Here is a 20,997-nt window from a genome sequence, read left to right on the forward strand (position 1 = left end):
GTAGAATGAATGCAGAAACAAATTTGACAGGTTAAAAACAAGACATGTTTTATAGTTATGCTTTCATCCGGCCCATATGCTGCAGCTTTCAGTCAATTTGACACTGACAAAAATCCACAAAAGACTCCTATCTGAAACAGATTAGCAGGATTGGCAATAAAATGAAAAGATTTCACCTGTATCTGCATTCAGATTAGCAGTGATCTATCTACCAATTTAGCAAACATATGTGGTGCCGATCCCCACTGCATACAGGCAAAGATTACGGATCTCAAATAGGCAAATATTGAAATAATGGCTTTTCTCTTGAAACCTTTCTGTTAATCTCTTTAAGATTGAAGGGTTTTGAAGGATTTTCTCCCTTTCTCTTTTCTTCTCCTGACCCTATACCCATCCTTCTCATTTTACATCAGGATTTGAAATTGTATGAGGGCTCACTGTAGTTTCTACTGGTAGGCTGACCAGGCATTAAGGATGAAATAACAAGAATCCTGTAGGTCCGTGATTCCCACAAATTTAAACCTGGGTCCTTCTAATATTCTGTGTCATTGGTGAGCACAATTGCTTAGTGGGCCATGATGGATGAAAAGAATCTCTAAAGTAGCCTGATCCCAAGACATTAAAAGATAAAGCCCAGGCCTTGAACTGGAGCCATAGTCAAATAGGGAGCCAGTGGTGGTTGTGAGCACTGTGTGATGCACCCTCAGTGACAAGACTGTTCAAAAGGCAGGCTGCTGAGTTGAGTAATAGTTAAAGTTGTGCATTGGCCTTTACTGAAAGTCCTAGTTAGAAAAAGTTACAATAGTTCAGACTTGAGGTGTTGCTAGGTCCTACCTAAAAGGAATACATGGCCTACTTGTTCTCCAAAGGTGGAAAAGGGAGTTCTTACTGCTGCTGCACCTTCATTTGCAATGAACCAATGGAAATCTAGAAATACCCAGAGGCCATGCACTACTCTGATTATCAAACAGAAGATATCTTCCCTTTGTACCAGGTACAATCAAAGTGTTAGCCAGTTCCTATAAATGTTTTCCTCTTCTAGTTGGCAACATTTTGCCTTCTGTTATAGGATAGAGCCAGATGATTTTCACATGTGGAAGACACTCCATCTGTGAAACGCATTGGTTAAGTACATCTTGTCTCCTCATATGTTGGAAGGGAGATGGAAAAAGACTGATATTTGTGGCACTCCACAAGAGCTCATGTTAGGAGGAAGAACAGCTTCCCACCAATACTTTTTGGAATCTGTGTGTCAGGAACAAAAAGGAATCATTGAGAACTTATAGACACCTGATGGCTGTTTGGTGATCTGAGTGAAATGAATTGGTGATCTCATTAGTGAACTTCCACACCACAAAATCCCTGACAACTGTCACTGATTTGAGATCTCTGCAGAGAAACCAAGGAATGAATGAACACATACTAAAAGCTATTGTCTCAGCCTTCATGATGCCCCTTCAGGTCCAATCTGAACTACAGTGATGGGGATTGATGTAAATGGATGTGGGGAACAGTGTCCTCTGCTCCTACATGCATTGCAGCTACTCTGTGAATAAATCAAGAACTTCAGACGTCAAACCCACACCTGTCACCAGTATAAAAACTCATGCAAAGAGGGAATGAATACATTAAAGAAGTTAAAATATGTATATTCTTGACCTAAATTGATGCCAAGAAAAACTTCTTTATTCAAATATTCATGGACTTGGCTGCTACAGGTGAACTTTCCTTTCAGGCTTTAACCTTAATTCAAATTAGAGTATCAAGCTGCAAACATCACCTCTGGAATTCCTGCATCCCTAATGCTAGGGATATTATTATTATTATCAACTATATATTTGAGAGAGAGAGCGTGTGTGTTTGTGTGTGTGTGTGTGTGTGTGTGTGTGTGTGTGTGTGTGTGTGTGTGTGTGTGTGTGTGTGTGTGTTTCTTCAAGAACGCTTCCTAAATGGTAAAATTGGTATATAGTTTCCGCTTATAACTTAAAGCAAGGTCAGGGTTTGGTTGTGCCAGGAAAATGGGATGTGCCTGGAAAGGCATTACTTCTCATAAAACCAGGCAGCTGAAAGCAGCTGGCTAGGGGCAGGCCCCCTTTCCACTCAGGACTGCCCTCAGCCCCAAATCTTAGGGAGGGTGGAGAGTCTGAAACTCCTTGCCCCGACTTGTACAGCAATGTATAAAATCATACGGAAAAGAGACAGAATCACCGGGCAGGTGAAAGATGATAGCTATGGGTGCACTCCCCGTCACCATCCAGGAGTGCCGCAGCCCTGACCCTCCCACCCACCCAGGCATCTTTAGGGGCAGGGGGAATCTGAAACTCCCTCCCCCCCATTAGTACAGGAATATTGCTGGCTGTTCCCCTTCATGGAGTGAGGAGAAACTACACTCTTTGCTACATTCCTCACTCTGGCTGGGGGGGGGGGGGGAACCCAAGGAGCAGGTGAACCTGGATCCGCCCCAGCCAGGGGACATGCACCTCTCCCCAGGCTGTGACTGCTGGAGCTGCAGTAACCCTGGAGAGGCACTTCTTACCAGACCCCAAGCTGCTGCTGTGAGAGAGGGCTGGGGTAGTCCTCTCTCTCTGGGGCAGCCACTGTTCTGAACTCCTCGTCCTCAGCCTCACCCCAGAGCAATGATTTCAATGAAGAAAAACAAAATTGAATTGAGTTAAGGATCCAAGCAACGCTGGGTAAATCTTCTAGTTATTATTATAAGCAGAAGGCCATTTGTAAAACTGATCCAAAATCCGTCTTTGAAAAAACTCAGCATTTAGGGAGCCCACATCTGCCATTTTGGTGTGGGCCCATCTGTGTTTCACACCTAAAATTATAAGCAAAGCTCAAGTGTTGTTAAGACATGTACATAAACAAGAATTCTTTATGACGGATCCCTATAACCATACAATCTGTGCCATACTGTGTGGAGAAATTAATCTTCTTATATTCTGGAAATCATATAGCAATGTTTGTAAAGATTAGAAGCATTTCTCAGTGTAAACTTGAACATTTCTGCCAAAACAGTGACTTTTATTTTATTTTATTTTCCATTTAATTTATTTTAGTAATTTTTTTAATGAGAATTCCATCAAGTGTATTTTTTCTTCATTCCTATAAACTCTTGCCATTTACTATTTTTTAACAAAAAGGGGCAATAGTCAATTTGGTTTCCAATAACATTGTCTTGTAGTTTTCAAACTTTAAGCATTGATTTAGCTATGCCAAAACAGAGTACAGTACTACTCCAAATTTCTGTTTTATCTCTTTTCTTCATGGGTTATTGAGAAACAATCCTAATCTAGGTTCATCCTTTGCTTCTGACTCATGTTGGTTTAATCTCTTTCAACATTCTCTCAGTCATGTCAGTTCTGAGGCCTGTACTTGATTTGGTGATTCTGTCTCTTCTCAGATTGGTTTTATGAGACACAATCCTATTCAGGGCACATCCCGTTTCCCTGGCACAAACAAACCTCTGTGGTACTTTCAGGTATGATAAGAGGAATTTCATGGTCCCAGCTCTTACCCTTTAGGAGGAGTTCTTGATCAAACAGACAAACTCTCTAAAATATATAGTTGATTAGATTTGTCTCAAACCAAGAAAAATCCATTTGCCTAACCGACATGATTTACAAATGAGAGATATCAGAGAGAGAGAGAGAGAGAGAGAGAGAGAGAAAGAGGCAATAGTCTTGACTCAATATGGCCAGAATATTTGAGTGCCCCCACATGAGCTGGAATCACATGCTAAGCTTCAGGTTTTTAGGTGGCCTAAGATAGCAACCAATTTGTGGTGCCACAGGCTTTACATCATTACTGACTGTCATAGAAGTCTGGAATTGTTTTTTTCCTCCTGGCATGGGCCTATCCATGCCCTTGAATCTGGAACACTTTCAATGTTTCCTTCCATTTTTTGATTGATAAATATAGTTTTAAAAACAAATATTATACGTATGTGCTAATTATGGAAATACAATTACCCTCAGAGAGTGATAATTGGGGTGGGGATCAAGCAATAAAGCTAAGATGACAGGACGGGAGGCCCCAAATAACAAAGGATTGAATAAAATGTGAATGAACAAAAAAATCCACCTTCAGGGACATAACAAAAGGGAAATGAAGGAAAGATGATATACAGAGTTATTTGAATATTATCCAGTGTTTCTTATGAGTTACAGAATACTCTTTGATTTATCTTAGCTATGGTGTAGATCATAACTATTAAAAAAATTACAGGAAATGTACTTTGACAGATGCCATTTTATTCCTGTTATAAATGAATTATCATTTGGAGTGTTTTTGTTTATAAATATTTTAAGGAGTTTGATGGGGTCTTGGAAAGAACAACAGCACAAGTCCTTAGAATCAAAATCAATTTCAGGGCATTCCCCTGTATCAGTGAACGTTGCTTCAACCCAGGGAGTGATCTTCTCTCTGGGAGAATACTCACCATAACTACTAGCTGGTGGAGGAGGCAGCTTTAAACTGGGCTGTCTGTAGGAGCATCACTGACAGACCCCTCTGGTATTTCTGTTGCCATATTTACCACCTATTAGTGTCCAATACCTCCACTTTGTTAATTTTTTATTTTTTTCGATACTACTACCCATTCTATAAACCCTCTGCTGGTAGGGAGGATATCACAGGCAATGTGTGTTTCCCACTGTTACAATTCAGTGTACTTTGTACCCTATCGTTATCATGGCATACAATGACTTTTTGACTACATGGAACCTTGGGTGAATGAAGCCCTTGCTCGTATTTAAGGGAATCATTGATCCTGCTTGAATGAAAATAATCCCCAGTTCGCCTGTCTGAATAAATCTTTTGTATTGGAAGAACTATGTGATGGTTTTCTAACCTCTCCTTTCAGTGTGCCAGCTGAAATCTCTCTACCACACAAATAGATCACTTGCTTCTATTCCCTAAACTGAGAAGTATTTTTAGATAACCTATGATATTCACTAACTCTAGGTTCCATAATGATGTTTTGATTTTTCTTCTTGTAACCTTTAGTTAAAGCTTGACTGGCGAATTCTGCGGGTATGTCTACACTACCACCCTAGTTTGAACTAGAGTGGTAATGTAGGCAACCGGAGTTGCAAATGAAGCCCGGGATTTGAATTTCCCGGGCTTCATTTGCATATTGCCGGGCGCCGCCATTTTTAAATGTCCGCAACTGCGGACTCCGTGCCCGTGGCTACACGCGGCACGGACTAGGTGGTTCGGATTAGGCTTCCTATTCCAAACTACCGTTACTCCTCGTGGAACAAGGAGTAACGGTAGTTCGGAATAGGAAGCCTAATCCGAACTACCTAGTCCGTGCCGCGTGTAGCTGCGGGGCACGGAGTCCGCACTAGCGGACATTTAAAAATGGCGGCGCCCGGCAATATGCAAATGAAGCCCGGGAAATTCAAATCCCGGGCTTCATTTGCAACTCCGGTTGCCTACATTACCACCCTAGTTCGTACTAGGGTGGTAGTGTAGACATACCCTGCTTCTTTTTTCATCTTGCCAGCATACACAGAAATTCTAATTTGTAATCAAAGCAGAAAAGTGGCTGACCTATCCCAGACATCCTTTCTGGCCTTTTCAGTCTCATTTTTCTATGATCAGTGATAAGCAATTACCAACAAGGGAGGGAAGGAAGGAAGGAAGGAAAAAAAAACAAAACATAAAGAGCCCCCTCCCAAAATCTTACCTTATTTAAACACAAACTCAGTGGAACACTACTTTATTGGTGCATCAACCCTATCATCCTCAATTAGTTTCAAAGTCCTGAATTCTCATTTTGTAAGAACATCCTTCAAATGTGAAAAAAGAGAAGTGGCCTTACCTGACTCCCTTCAGTGCAGAACATTTAATAAATTAACCAATTATTGCAGATACATTTTTTCGGTATTAGCAGCAAAACACATTTTCTACATATTTAATAGATAATGGGCCAGGATATGTAAAGCTGATGCAAGGTGATTTAATTTACTTCAGGTCATGTCTACACATAGGGGTTTTGTACCAATTTAACTATTTTTAAGTGGTATGATTTTTTTCTATCACTAACCAAAATAGATACATTGCTGTAAAAAACAATGTTTACCTTTTGAACTGTGGATGCAATTATACTGGCAGAAGGATACAACTCCCCTTATTCTCATAGGGTATGTCTACACTAGCCACCCTAGTTCGGACTAGGGTGGCTAATGTAGTCATTCAAACTTGCAAATGAAGCCCGGGATTTCACTATCCTGGGCTTCATTTGCATGCTCCCGGGCGCCGCCATTTTTAAATGCCCCATAGTTCAAACTACCTGCCCGCGGCTACGTAGTTTGAACTAAAGCTCCTAATTTGAACTACTGTTACTCCTCCTGCAATGAGGAGTAATGGTAGTTTGAATTAGGAGCTTTAGTTCGAATTACCTAGCCCGTGCCGCGTGTAGCTGTGGGCAGATAGTTTGAACTACGGGGCATTTAAAAAAGGTGGCCCCCGAGAACATGCAAATGAAGCCCGGGATATTGAAATCCTGGGCTTCATTTGCAAGTTTGAATGACTACATTAGCCACCCTAGTCCGAGACATACCCATAGGGAACAACGTCAGCATAGTTAAATGTGTACAATTTTTGTGTGTTGACAAAGCCAGAATTTTAGGATTGAAGTGTTGAAGTTGAAGGTGTTTTTAATTCAGAACTACAGCTTCATTGCAACTCCAACAGAGAAGGCTTTTGAAGGGAATATACTCAGTCAGAAATATATCCCTTTGCTACATTGGTTACTCTACTTCCCAGTAAGCACCAAACATATTGAAATTTACCTTGGCCCAGTAGAGAAATAAAACCAATCATTTCCATCACCGGGACCTTCTGAAAGAGTGCTGACAGAGGCCTCTCGCTGAATAACCAGGCATGGACTCTGAAATGAATTTAGGCTGATGATTACTGTGACATCATGTTCTTTATAGTACTTCCTGCCCCAAGTGATTGCTATAAGCATCTAAGAAACAAAAGACTGGACAAAGGAGAAGTTTGTCTGGTTTGTGGACAGATTATCTAAAGGGAAGTGCAGCTGGCTTTGAAGAATTTCTGCAATCTGCCTAAATTAACATTTAGGGTAAGAATTTCTGCCTGTAACCAGTTTCTTTATTATACAAAGCTTAGATTTCAAGCTTGTTTTATTTGCTAGGTAATCTTCTTTGATCTGTTTGCTATCCCTTATAATCCCTTAAAACCTACCTTTTGCAGTTAATAAACTTGTTTTGTTTGGTCCCAAACCAGTGTGTATGTGTGGAAATCATAATGTGGGGTAGAAAGCTGTGTATATCTCTTTCCACATTGAGAGAGGGAGGGAATTTCATGATCTTATGCAGTATAGATATCTGTGAAGTGCAAGATGGTATAATTCTGAGTTTACCCTATAGAGGTGGCATGTTCATTTGAATACCAGGCAGTTGCTTAGCAAAGCCTTCCCATGCAGAGCTGATTTCAGCTTCTGTGTGCATTTCTACAGCTGGGTATGTCCCTACCTGTACATGTGCTGGTAAAGTGCAGTCTGATGCCTGGGGGGAAGCTTGGCAGGCTATATATCAGTACATGGTGGAAGGAATCCATGCTGGTAGGTCAGGTGGGATCAATCCTAAGTGATACCTTTAGGGGACGATATCACAATTACATTTTTCAATTATAAGCGTAGGCAGTAGTAATAGTACTTAGCAGTAACGAGGGAACTGACTGTTACATTTATGTCCTATCACTCCAAACTCAAATTGGTGAGATTGGAATTGTTTACTGCAGTTGAAACGAGGAGCCATTTTGATTTCAAAGAAATGGTGGTGAGCACTGTTTTTGCATTCCTCAGCTGAATCTAGTGTAATTGAAATCCTCTGCTGCAACAAGCTGACCAGAGCACAAGCCATGAAATATCACTTTAGATAAGCAATAGTCACAAGTATTAGCCATTTCCCCTACCTTGAGTCACGACAGACCTGATCTTGCAAATGTATTTAATATAAATCCACTAGGTTCTGGTATCTATCCATGCATAGTCACTTGCTGAACCAACAGCTAAGTCCATTCTGAAGCTTTATCATCTCCAGCTAAGATGTGGAAGAAAAAAAATATTTTGTATAAACTGACATAGATCTCATAGAAAACATAGTGAGATTTAACAGATTCAGAACCCACTCACTTTCATTGCAGAAAGTTACTAAGTAATGGCTATCATTGGATTCTACAAGAGGTGACAACTCTTTTCTTTATAACAGTTAAACTCTAGTCACGTGATCCTTTATAGCCACTATACTTAGGTTTTGATGAACGGCTCACACTAAATATAGTATGAAAAGAAATCAAATGAGAAATCCTACTCTTCCTGTTCCCATATCTAGCTGTGATATGTCATCATATCCTACAATGCATTTATGAGTAAACATTACATTAAATGCTAGGAAATGGAATGCTGCTGCTTTATTAATTATTCAAAATATTTATCCACTAGAAAGGAGCTCCTGAAATGTAATGTTTTATTTACAAGAGTCTCCTGACAAGCACAGTAAATTGGAAACTACTGTACCAAGCAGCGCAAGAACAATTCGTCTCACACTCTCTCTCTTGTCATTTTTAAAACATCAGCGCAATAAATAAACTACATACAAGGGTTGGCTTAATGGATAACATTTTTACATGTTTCAAATGGAATAAAATCAGTTAATAATGCCAGCACGCTCTGTGATTCCATCAAAATCTCACAAGCTCTGCTAAGCCAACAGTTGCATTGAGTTTCTCCAAAGGAAAACAAATGGTGCTCCTGGAAGTGGAATTGATGATGGGTCAATAGCTGGTATTGTTCTCAATTAGTTAGTACTGCAGGAAGATGGCTGAGAAAGAACTGATTCCATCTATGATCTTTCCCTACATGTAGCCCTCTGATCTGTGTCCCACGTTCCTTTTTATTTCTGTTACCTTCTGCAGTTCAGAGTGTGGACATAATGCCTGCTGTCTGAGCTCATTCATCACCCACTGAACTTACAGTATATTTCCTTCGTGAAACAAATCAGGAAGGAACTGAATTTTCATGGAACTTTTGGAAATGGGTCTATTTTCTTAAGTTTAGTTCTGGATGTATTTAGCTCCTTTTTTTTAAGGGTAGCAATTGGGCCCTTACCAAGCCCAAATGATAAAATATATTGATAAGATCTCACCATATAGTATGAAGGTGTATGAAGGAACAATTTTCAGCCTATGGATTGTACGTGAATGGTTTTCGCTGACTGAGCATTGTTCATTATTAACATTTTCTGATATCACACAAGTCACATATATGGTCTCTGTTTTCTGTCTGGGTGAATCAAGGCTTACAAACAGGATGCATGAATAAAATACACTAATTTCCAGTCTGAATTTTTACATCAATTTTAAAATTTGTGACATTTTCAAGATTCACAAACATTTTTGGCAAATGCCAGGTGGTTGCCTGAATACTAGTTGAGAATAACACACAATGAAACCCATGAATCAGAGAGAATAAAATTTGGTTCTTATAGATTAACACATTTTAAAATATTTTAAAACAAAGTCACATTACATGATAGTTTTTTAGATATTATGCAAGTATATTTGATATTGATTTGTAAATGAAAACTAACATGTTATCTTTCACTTCTTCACAATATGAGTTGTTCTACAGAAAACAGATAAAAAAAGCTTAGAAGGGCTTTCTGTAAGATAATTCTCATGTCAATAACAAGCTATAGCTTTAACTTAAGAGGAGAGACAAATAATGAAGGAATTAATAGGGAAACTTATCTACATGAACAGTGATTACAGGAAGTGCTTAATTAGATATGACAATGATTTAGAATTCAGGAGCTCAGTTCTACCCTGGATATGTGATTGATTTACTCTGTGGCTTGGGGCAAGGCACTTTGTCTCTTTGTGCCTCAGTTTTCCCCATCAGTTTTTAGTCAGTGAGGGAGTTCTCTGTTTTCAGTCAAAGTTTAAACTCTTTATTTTTTAATGCCAAAGGAAATTGAACACCGGATTTAGAATCAGAGAATCCCTGAGTTCTAATCCTCATTCTGGCATGGAAATACTATGTGATCTTAGACAAATCACTGTATCTTTTGTCTCAGTATTCACACCTGTAAAACAAGGATAATAATACCTACTTACTTACAGCACTAGGGATACTATAAGGTTTACTTATTGTCTGAACAATGCTTTGAGCATATAAGTACTGAGTGTTGTTAATATTAATATGCTCACTTTAAAGATATCCTCAAAGAAAGATTGAGGCTTAATGATCAACTTTTTAGCATCCATTCACATCGTTGGTTTAGACAACATGATGAAGGAAATAAATACATTCAACTCTGTTCTCAATCAATATTTTCCTGATAATTTCTGCTAGCATAGAAAGGGCATAATTATAGATTATGAAAAGAAACTATATTTCTGTGTTTGTGACCACTACTAACTTGTAAAAGCAGATAAACATTGCTGGACTTCATCACCTAGATTTCATCAAATAATGTGCTGATGCCTTAAACTCCTGGAGGCTTTTCTCCATTTGGTACTCAAATCCTGGCCACCCTGATTTTTAAAATTGAATTGCATGACTGTGGTACAACAACAACAGACAGCAGCAGAGAAACTGTCTTTCTTAAAGGATTTATAGATTTCACAAAATGCTGCCTGGAATGCCACCTCTGCCCACATCACTGATTCATGAGTTCATCTCCAGTAAGACAGCAGCAGAATTACTTTGCTATAGAGAAGTGATAACATCTTGGGGGAGAAAAGGGTCACGCTGTCACTTGGTGAATATCATACAACATAAAACTCAAATACTATAACACTGTAAAAACTCATCAAGTATCTCACAAAATGAGGGCCTTGTTGCTGGGATTCTGTCAGGCAGCAATTTTTACTTTGATTACCTAAAGTCACTTCATCTGTCTCTTGGCATTACTCGCCTGTAACTTCTCTCCCCCCTGTCCCCCCCAAAAAGGTTATTGTCAATCTTTCTTCAGCATTTGTCGGTATGTGCTGTATGTGTTTTTTTTTATAATAAAAATACATGTTGTCTCTTTATTTTACATGCCAAATATTCCAGGGTTGTTCTCTTTCTCTCTCTCTCACCGCACACACACACAGAGCGAGAGAGAGAGAGAGAGGGAGAGAGAGTTAACCAGTCTCTAAAATAATTGTAGTGACCTTTGGATGCATTTCAAATGCACCTCTATGCTTGAAGCTCATGTTTTCTGCCACTACGTGTTTCATTTTACATTTGCCTCCTCTAATTTTGTTACAGCCAGGGTCAACAGCAGTGACGAGGCATACGACTTGCAACATTAAAATGCTGTGATCTTGCCTCAGTATTCAGCTTTCTATAGATGAAGTATAGCTAGTTTATTCCAGGAAAAGAGTGAACTGAAGATAGCAATGAAAAAGCTGCTTAAAAAAAACAGGACTTAATTGTGACCGTGTCACTGAAGTTACAGGTATATGCACAAAATCTTATAAGCCTACTTTCATCATACTACCATTGATCAGCATTGTCTCTATAACTTAAGGGGAAAATGAGACACAGTTAGATTGTACATACTTACAAGCTGGGGTGCTGGAACAATGTGCATAGTGTGGGATGCTGAGAGCCATTGAATCAAACTGTAAGCCCTGTATGTGATGGATACCACGTCAAGCCAAGGTATGTGGCAGTACCTCCAGCACCTATTCTTAAAAGTATGCACAACTATTTCTGTAATGAGATATCTACTCTTTATTGCATATATGTAGCCATACACTGTATGTACAGTGTCTAATAGCACATATGTATCTTTTCTGTATTTAAAATACTATGCAGATGTTAATCTGGTTAAGTAGTTCTTGACATATTTCACAATATTATTATTCCTGTTTTACAGGTGGGGAAACTGAGTCAAAATGAGCTTTGTCACCCTTTTTTTTCCTTATACAGAGACACCATTCCATGTCCCAACAGACCACCGAGTCTTTGAAAATGGGAGAAATCCACTTGCAATGATGACCAGGCATGCTTTATTTTTACTTTGCCATGCCAGACATCAGAGTATGGAACTGAATGGGAGCTTGACCCATGGTTTATTTATTATTCTAGAAGACTCCCTAGACTCACTTAACTCAGATCTTGCTGCTCCTATTGGCAACCCAGCAGAAGGGACACACCCTGTAGCACCTCATTCTATATGTTGAGGGATTTTTGTCTAATACTGGTCCATCTGTGTGAAACACTTATGCAACAGGAGTTTGCTTAAAAATAGAGTGAAAATCCTATTAAAATGAAAGAAATGATTGCATAACATACCTCATCTGAACAGCTTGCAAATGTCCAGTGAGGCAAACTCCCCTGAATGTAGTTACAGAGAAGAAAGAAAAAATTATACATGACTAGAAATCAAATCTCTTTTTTGAGTTTCTATGGTCGGAATGAAAGCCATTATCTGCTACACCTACATATCTCACCCATTCCTTCTCCCTACCTCCCAGTTTATAAATCTATTCACTAGGGTAATACCCCTACCCATTTTCTGTAACAGCTCTCTGTTGATAAGATACATGACAGGGGTTGCCTCCTCCATTACACTAAGCATATTATGCAGTGTTGTTGTAACTAGGTCAGTCCCAGGACCTCATCAACTAAAAGTACAGCTTTTCACAGATAGTAAGGTGTGATTGGCTCTTGTTTATTTTTCATTTTAAACCCATTTTTAATATTTTTCCTTGCCACCAATAATACAATTAATGACAGATTACATTCCTTGTAGCATAGTAGAACTCCCAAACCAGTCATGGTAGCTGTCATTTTGGGTTTCAGTTCAAGATCACTAGTATTATTTATACTCTAACATGGAGAAATAATTTTAGTTCCTCATTTCTTTCCCTTTAGCTAAGATATATGTCATTCAGGCTGAAAAGGATATGGATTCTATTATTTTTAGGTTGCTATTTGCTCTTAAATGAACAACATTTTGCACTTAAAGAAAATTAAGAGCTTCAGGGGGTAGCCAAGTTAGTCTATAAAGTGCTACCAGACCATTTGTTGTTTTTTTCTGTAACAGACTAACAAAACATGTAGATGGTATCATGAGCTTTGTGGGCACAACACACTTCTTCAGATGACCCTCCGGTCATCTGAAGAAGTGGGCTGTGCCCACAAAAGCTCATGTTACCATCTACATGTTTTGTTAGTCTATAAAGAAAATTTAAGTTCTTTAGAATTATGTGATGATCTTGCTTGCAACAATTAACTAACAGGAAACGTGTTTTCCATTAGCTAAACAAATGGGCTGTGTCTACATTGGCACCTGTTTCCGGAAAAGGGATACTAATGAGACGCTTCGGAATTGCAAATCCGCGGGGGATTTAACTATCCCCCGCGGCATTTGCATGAACATGGCTGCCGCTTTTTTCCGGCTCGCGGTTTTGCCGGAGAAAAGCGCCAGTGTAGATGCGATTTTCCGGAAAATAAGCCCTTCTCCAGAAGATCCCTTATTCCTACTTTCAAGGAAGGGCTTATTTTCCGGAAAATCGCGTCTACACTGACGCTTTTCTCCGGCAAAAACCCTGAGCCGGAAAAAAGCGGCAGCCATGTAAATGCAAATGCCGCGGGGGATATTTAAATCCCCCGCAGATTTGCAATTCCGAAGTGTCTCATTAGCATCCCTTTTTCAGAAAGGGTGCCAATGTAGACACAGCCATGGAGAAGAAGGGGTGGCTATCAACCAAAACAAATGACTTGATTTTTATAAAAGTTTTTTTTAAAAAAAAAATACAATCCAGCTCTCCACCAGAGATATGTTCTATTAAAGGAAGCACATAATTCATACTGTAGTAACTGCCAACCTAAAGATTAGCATAATTCCCTTTAAAATAAATAAATAAATACATAAATAAATAGTTTGCTTCACGGTGTGCTGGATAGATGGGAAAAGGGAAACATTTGCGCTGATTGTAAAACATTTTATTTCTACTAAGATATTCAAATTGCTTTTTCTGCACGATAACTACCTTTCAATTTTTGTAAGGTTGCATATTTGGTGGCGTGGGGGGGGAGTGATGATATTTTGGAAGAATTTTAAATTAAAAGGATTTTTTGTCATTTCTTTTCACACTCTTTAAAGCAAAAGAAAGCCATTCAAGCTGTTGAAAGATTACTTTCATTTTTAAATTGTCATACAGTGCATCCAAAAAGTGGTGTCAAACTCCTCTGTATGCAAAGAATTAAGAAAGATGTCCCAGCTTCAAAGTGCCATTGTCTGATAGCAACACATTTTCCTATCCATTTTTGTCAGTAAATTTAGCAGAAAAGTGTGTGTGGAGAAAATAATTAACACTTGAAATATTTTCAGGAAAAGATCTTCTCTGGCTTTTGTTTCAAATGAACCACAGCGATTTAGTCATTGAATCTCATGACAGCAGAAAATCACCCCAGACTGTACTGTTAAATCACAGAGAATGGTTTTATAGGCTTGACTGCTACTAGATAAGACTTAGTCAAAGCTGTCATATTTATTAGGACTGGGCTCAAGGCAAACATCATCCTGGGTTTTCTTTGAAGGAACTTAACTCTCTGTATGGAAATACCTAGAAGGTAGCTTAGTCCAGAGCACAGGATATGGGACTAGGAGATCTAGGTTACATTACTGGGTTTGCCTCTATAGACCAAATTTTCAGAGCCTAATGTACTTCTACAGTGCAATTGGACACTCACAAATGACTCTTGACACCTGACTTAGGCTCATGGGGCTTCGTCTTAACAGGGACTGTGTCTAGAATGGCAAGTTTTTCCGGAAAATCAGCAGCTTTTCCGGAAAAACTTGCCAGCTGTCTACACTGGCCGCTTGAATTTCCGGAAAAGCACTGACGATCTCATGTAAGATTGTCAGTGCTTTTCCAGAAATACTATGCTGCTCCCGTTCAGGCAAAAGTCTTTTTCTGAAAGACTTTTGTGCAAAAGGGCCAGTGTAGACAGCACAGTACTGTTTTCCTCAAAAAAGCCCCGATCGCGAAAATGGCGATCGGGGCTTTTTTGCGGAAAACCGCGTCTAGATTGGCCATGGACGCTTTTCCGCAAAAAGTGCTTTTGCGGAAAAGCATCCTGCCAATCTAGACGCGCTTTTCTGAAAGTGCTTTTAACGGAAAACTCCACAGCTCCCTAGGAGCAGTCTGCAAGCTCCCAGGAGCCTACCAGGGGACGGAAAAGGCAGGCGCTTTCCTGGTCCAGTGTGGAGATCATGGACCTGATTGAGGTTTGGGGGGAATCCTCCAATGCCCATGATCTCCACACTAGACAGAGGAACGCAGCTGTCTACAGGCAGATGGCTGCCAGCCTGGCCACCAAAGGCCACATGCAAACCCAGGAACAGGTTCGCATGAAAATAAAGGAGCTGTGGCAGACCTATGCCAGGGCCACAGGGGGCAGCTCCCAACCAAGGGCAGACCCAGACATCTGCTCCTATTTTGATGCCCTGGATTGCATCCTGGGGAGCTGGATGGTTCATGCCCCTCAGGTGGTCATCAACCCTGGGACAGAGGGCCCTGACCATAAGACCGAGAAGGAGGAGGAGGAGGATGGCCAGGAGTTGCAGGAGCCTGGAGGGAGTGTGCTGCGTACTCAGGACATCTGAGCTGTCCCAGTGAGCCTGTCACCAATGTTGTCTGAGGCTAGGGACGCAATGACACGTGAGTGCCATCACCGTCCCCTTATGTGGCTACGGGGGGGAGAGAGGGAGACCACGGATCATGCAGCAACCTGTGCATGTGCCAGGCCACCCCAGGGCACGTGGCCCCAGCTGGCTGCCACACAGGGGCCTTGGCCTGTTACCCACATGCAGGTATGTATGAAAGCACATGATGTCCTCCTGACCCCGGGGTGGGACACTGCATGATGCCCTCCCTCCAAAAGCCCCCTCTATAGAGAGGCAGGGGACATCTCTCCTCCCCCTCCCCTGCACTATTTACAGCACAGGATCATGGATGCAGTCCTGGGGCAGCTTCCACTCCTGGGGATAGCAGGACATGCCAAACATGGCCTGTGTGTAAGCACATTGGATCTGATGGTGCGGAGACCTCTCATCCTCGCCAGAGTGGGGCTGGGCTTCACCCACTGTGTCCCCAGGGTAACTGACCACTTCTCTTGCTTCTCCACAGCTGCAGCAGCTGCGAGTGCAGGGTGCATCACCCTGCCCAGGACATCCTCCCGCACTCGGGCCAGCAGGGTGACCCGGAACCAAGAGGAGTACCAGTGGCAGCGCCTGAGGATCCTGCGAGGTCAGCACCACACCCTGGACTAGTGGGTGCATGAAGACCTGCAGCTTCAGCAGGAGAGTGGGTGGGAGCTGCTTGTCTAGGGCCATGCCATCTGTGACCACCTGAAGACCTGGTACAGAGATTGCTGCCTCCTGCCACTCCAGCCTCTACTGCCTCCCCACCTACTGCTCCTCCTCCCACTCTTGATTCCCCTTCCACTTCTTCCTCTCCCCGACCCATCCCACCCTCCATACCCTTCCCACCCCCCCCCGGGGACACTGAGGCCCCCACACCCATAGTGCTGGGAGACAGGTGGGCCAGCAAGACCCCCAACTCTGAACTTATCCTCCTCCTTCTTCCCCTTGCCTTCCACTTCCAGCTTTCTCCTCCCAGGTTTACCCCTCCCTTCTCCCACCCTTTCGCCTCCGCTCTCACGCCCTCATCCTCCCCCACCTGAGTTTTGTTCAATAAAGAGAGTTGGTTTTCGATAACACATGTGTCTTTATTTACATGAGGAAGGGGGGCTAGGGAGGGGTCAGTGAAAGGATGTGAGGGTGGAATGAGGCACAAGGCCCCAGTGGGGCACACCAAGGAGACTTTAGTCCTCCTCTGCGTGGAAGCTCTCCTGCAGGGCCTCCCGGATACAGACAGCCCCCCGATGGGCTGACAGCCATGCAGAGCTGTGTGTATAGGCTGACCAAGAGGTTGGCCTCTGCTATCCAGACTAGCAGGAAAGCCTTCCCCTTTCGCTCACACAAATTGTGCAGTACACAGCACGCTGCCACCATATGTGGAATATTCCACACAGAGAGGTCCAGGTGAGTGAGGAGGCATCTAAAATGGGCCTTCAACTGGCCAAATGCACCCCCCCACACACACACCTCATGATGCAGGCCCTGCTGAGCTTGGCATTAAAGGCCTGTTGGGAGGGGTTAAGGTGTCCTGTGTAGGGCTTCATGAGCCATGGTTGTAAGGGATAGGCTGCATCCCCCACCAGGCACATAGTCATGTCCACGTCCCCGACCCTGATGTGGCAGTCAGGGAAGAAAGTCCTGGAGTGCAGCCTTTGGCACACACAGGAGTTGAGGTAAACCTGTGCATTGTGTGCTTTGCCAGCCCAGCCCATGTTAATGTCCATGAAGTCATCAGACATAGCCTGCAGAATGATGGAGAATTATCCCTTCTGGTTTATGTACAGGGAGGCCTGGTGGTCCAGGGCATGGATGGGGATGTGTGTCCCGTTGATTGCCCCCCAGCAGTTGAGGAAGCCCAGGGCACCAAACCCCTCAATCACCGTGTCTGCATCAGTGAGGCAGATGACTCTGTGGAGCAGCACTCTGTTGATGTCCTTGACTACCTGAAGAGGGGGACACAAAACCAGAATGCTCCTTCCCTGCTACTGCCCCGCATCCCCCAGTCCCCAGGAGCAACACCCCAGCAAACCTGGCCACTGCGGGCTGTCCATAGTGTGGGTGGGACAGAACAAACCCGCCTGGGGAGGAGGACTTGCATCAACTCCCCTCCTTTTCCCTAGGGCAGCCCATCCCCTCCTTGCACCCCCACTCCTGGCACAGTGGCCAGAGGTTGCCATACCTGCATGAGCACTGCTCCAACGGTGGATCTCCCCACGCTGAACTGGTTCCCCACAGATTAGTAGCTATCCGGCATGGAGAGCTTTCAGAGGGAGATGGCCACCCGCTTCTGGAGGGGAATGGCAGGCCTCATGTGCGTGTCCCATCACCACAGAGCAGGGACAATCCACTCACAGAACTCCAGGAAGGTGTCCTCCTTCATCCTGAAGTTCTGGGTTCATTGTTGGTCTCCCTAGTGCTCCCTAGGACGTTGTGGTCCCACCAGTTACTGCACGTGTCCAGATGTGGTGGGGCATGCTGGTGTCCAGGAGCTGCAGCTGCTCCTCCACGTACCCCCAGGAGGGTCCGGATGATGGCGTGGGGGTTGGGCTGCAGCAGATGCTGTGAGGCAGCCTGCAGAAAGCGCAGCCAGGCTTGCAGCAACACATCCAAAAGAAGCACCAAAGAGCCCAGGGGCAGCTCTGGCTCCAGGGTGCAGAGTGCTGTGGTGTCCCGAGTAAAGGCAATCGGAGCACGGAGAGAAAAAAATGCTTTGCTGTCCCTCAGTAAGGTAGGCAAGCAAGCAGGGGAACCTGAGAACCAGCTGTCCAGGGGGGGTCCCTCATATTGTGTAGCTGCTGTATGAGGCTAAGTAACTCCTGACCTGATGCCTTGCTGGAACTGGTTTCAGCTGGCCTTAAATGTGATTCAGCATCCAATCAATGTGGACGTGCTATTTCAAAATAGCAAAATGCTATTTCGAAATGCATTTTGTGTGCAGACGAGTTATTTCAAAATAACGCTATAGTGTAGACGTACCCTAAGTCTCTAAGACCATGTCTACACTAGGAAACTATTTCAAAATAATTAAATTTGATTTAGTAACTCCTGATTTTACAAAACCGAAATAATGTGTCCCACTATGGGGAAGACTTGAAATTAGTCCATGTCAGGCTCTGTTAATGTAGACATGGTACCTCAACTTAGCTGCCCAGGAAGCAGTGAAGAGTCATTAGATCAAATTACTCTGGGGAGAAGTTATTTCAAAATCGCAGCACTGGAGCATCCACACTAACACTATTTCATAATTACTATTCTAAATTAGGATGATTTCCCTAGAAAAGCAGTAGTACAGACTTAAAAATAAGTGACCCATTATTTTTTCAAAATAATAGGCTTGATAATGTGGACACTCAACTTATAAATTCAACCTAAGAGGGGTTATTTTGAAATAGAGCCCTAGTGTAGACCAGAGGTAAGGTGCCACAGTACTCCTCATTGTTTTTGCAGATACAGACTAACTCAGTTTCCCTTCTGATATTTATTTAGGCATACTCTTTCATGGGTGCTTTTCACCCATTAAAGCTTATGCTCAAATAAATCTGTTAGCCTTTATGGTACCTTCGCATTGTTTTATCAGAAAAGATGTTATTCAAATTTCATCTTCCAATCATTAATACACCTTCCTTTTTTGAGGAATACATGAATACATGAATACATGAGCTTTATCACAACTAGAGGACTAGAGGGTGGAGCATCTGAAAAATATACTAGCTCTTGCTTTGACTAATAATCACTGGACATCTGTGAGTAATCATCTATCTTTGAGTGTGGCACACCTTACTGATGCTGCATGGGCACTGTAGGCAATTGTTTTAACAGCAACACATATTGAAGAGAGACATTATGTTGAAATGTGTGGAGAGTTTTTGGGATGTTGCAAAGAATGCTGTATTCAAGAAAAGATAACAACAATTAGTACCAACAGTGCACATAATATGATACCCGTAGCCAGTCATTTGCCTTTTGAGCACGTGAGATGCACTGCTCACAGTCTGCAGCTATCCATTACAGTAGTGCTTAGTGACAAAGGCTTTGAAAACATGCTCGAAACATGTAAAAGAACTCATGGGCAATTTCAAAGACACTCCAGCTAACAGCACAGAGCTAGAAATACAAGCTGCAGATGGACAGAAGCGTTAACGCTTTGTATAGGATATTTAAACCAGATACAACTCCACATTATGTATGCCCTGCTGCATTTCATTTGCGTTTCGAAACCACAATCTGTAAGTGCCGACAGGTAAAAATTTTGAAAAAAAAAAGCTAGAAACATTACTTGAACCCTGCAGGTTTGTGACTGAACTCATTGTGGGGGAATTGTAAGTCTCCTGTCCCATTTTTTTACCTGTGTTCTGTAATGTATTTTGTGTGAAGGCAGTCTTGGATGATGACCCAGCATATGTTGTTCAATTTAAGGACAACTGCAGGGCAGATCTGATAAAATGCAAAGAACGTACCAATGTCAAAGTTCAAAATACAGCTACAGCACTCAACCCAAGTCTAAAAATCCAAAGTGTCTTCAAAATGCAGAGAGACAAGGTGTGGAGCATATTTTCAGACATCTTAAAAGAGTAACATTTCAATGGGAAAACTACTGACTTCGAGCCACCAAAAGAGAAAATTATTATTCTATTGGTGACATCTGACTCAGTTGATGGAAATGAAGGTGTGCTGGTCCACAATGGTTCCTGTACTTTTCTGTCCTCTCTCTTTAAAATGTATAGTAAATCATCTATGAATGGGAGCAAGCAATTGCCTTATGTTAATCCATATAAATAATTACTGGTGATGCCTGGGAAATAAGTCTATTTGAAAATCACCAGGATTTCCTATTATTCACCTAAAGCCTCTGAAACATGAAGAGAAGCCTGGATTTGTACAGAAGATCCCTGAGTCCTGATCCATTTATATCTCAAATCTGCTTGATGCTTTATCAGAGAAAGCTTCAAGTCATAAGATTTGGGATCTCCAGTCCCATCCGGGTCCTTCCCATTATGGACATTGGACTATAATCTATGGACTAGTTCTGTAAGAACACTTCACAACTACAAAGCTCACTGTCTCTACTGTGATAGAAATGTAGCCGTGTTAGTGTGGTGTAGCTGAAACAAAAAACAGGACTATGTAGCACTTTAAAGTCTAACAAGATGGTTTATTAGGTGATGAGCTTTCGTGGGCCAGACCCACTTCCTCAGATCAAATAGTGGAAGAAAATTGTCACAACCATATATACCAAAGGATACAATTAAAAAAAAGAACACATATGAAAAGGACAAATCAAATTTAAGAACAGAAGGGGTATGGAGGG

At 42.0% G+C, this 20,997-nt stretch overlaps 1 pseudogene; it reads left to right on the plus strand.

Moving 5' to 3' along the window:
- The first annotated feature begins 946 nt into the window (after window positions 1-946).
- On the plus strand, window positions 947-20,468 carry LOC142829314 (uncharacterized; annotated as a pseudogene).
- The last annotated feature ends 529 nt before the right edge of the window (window positions 20,469-20,997 follow it).

The sequence above is a fragment of the Pelodiscus sinensis genome, chromosome 4, assembly GCF_049634645.1.
Source record: "Pelodiscus sinensis isolate JC-2024 chromosome 4, ASM4963464v1, whole genome shotgun sequence".
Classification (NCBI taxonomy): Eukaryota; Metazoa; Chordata; order Testudines; family Trionychidae; genus Pelodiscus; species Pelodiscus sinensis.